Source organism: Orycteropus afer, unplaced genomic scaffold (assembly GCF_000298275.1).
Source record: "Orycteropus afer afer isolate SDZICR_OR568_19922 unplaced genomic scaffold, OryAfe1.0 scaffold00854, whole genome shotgun sequence".
NCBI lineage: Eukaryota > Metazoa > Chordata > Mammalia > Tubulidentata > Orycteropodidae > Orycteropus > Orycteropus afer.
In genome coordinates, this window is record NW_006922441.1 from 244,438 (window position 1) to 245,001 (window position 564).

At 60.5% G+C, this 564-nt stretch overlaps 1 protein-coding gene across 1 annotated transcript in view; it reads left to right on the plus strand.

Annotated features, from left to right (window-relative positions):
- GRIN2D (glutamate ionotropic receptor NMDA type subunit 2D) overlaps nt 1-564 on the plus strand; it is a 59,443-nt gene that overhangs the window by 26,010 nt on the left and 32,869 nt on the right. The window lies entirely within an intron of this gene.

Below are 564 nucleotides of genomic sequence, written 5' to 3' on the forward strand. Positions count from 1 at the left end.
GGCCGGAAGGGCAACTCCTGGGCCTGAAGGGGCGGAGCGTGGAGCAAAGGCCTGGAAAAGCCAGGACTTACCGGAAGGGGCGGGACCATGGGGCAAGCTCTTTGGCAGAAGGGGCGGGGACTGGAAGTGGTCTTGGAAAAGGAATTCCTAGGCTGGAGAAGGCAGGCCAGGAAGAGGGTGATCCTGGATGAGAGGGATGGGGATCTGGAGGTGGAATTGGGTCTGAGACAGCAGAGTTTGGAAGAGGTGTGGTTGGGTTGTAAGGTTTGGGGAAGGAGGGGCGGGGCTACAGAGCGGAAGTCCTGCAGGAAGGGGCGGAGCCTTACTTGGCGCTCAAAGTCTTAAAGCGGCTTCAAGGGGCAGCGGGTGGTAGAGAGAGTATCTCTTCCCACTCCTACTCCTTGTCTCCCACCTCGGCCCAATGCTGCGTGTCACTCCCCTGTCACCCACACCACCATCCCTCTTAGCGCACTCTGTCCACTGATTGACTCCGGCCGTCTTGGCTTCCCTCACCTCCTTCCTCGTTCCCGCCCCAGGTGTTCTACCAGCGCGCGGACATGGCCA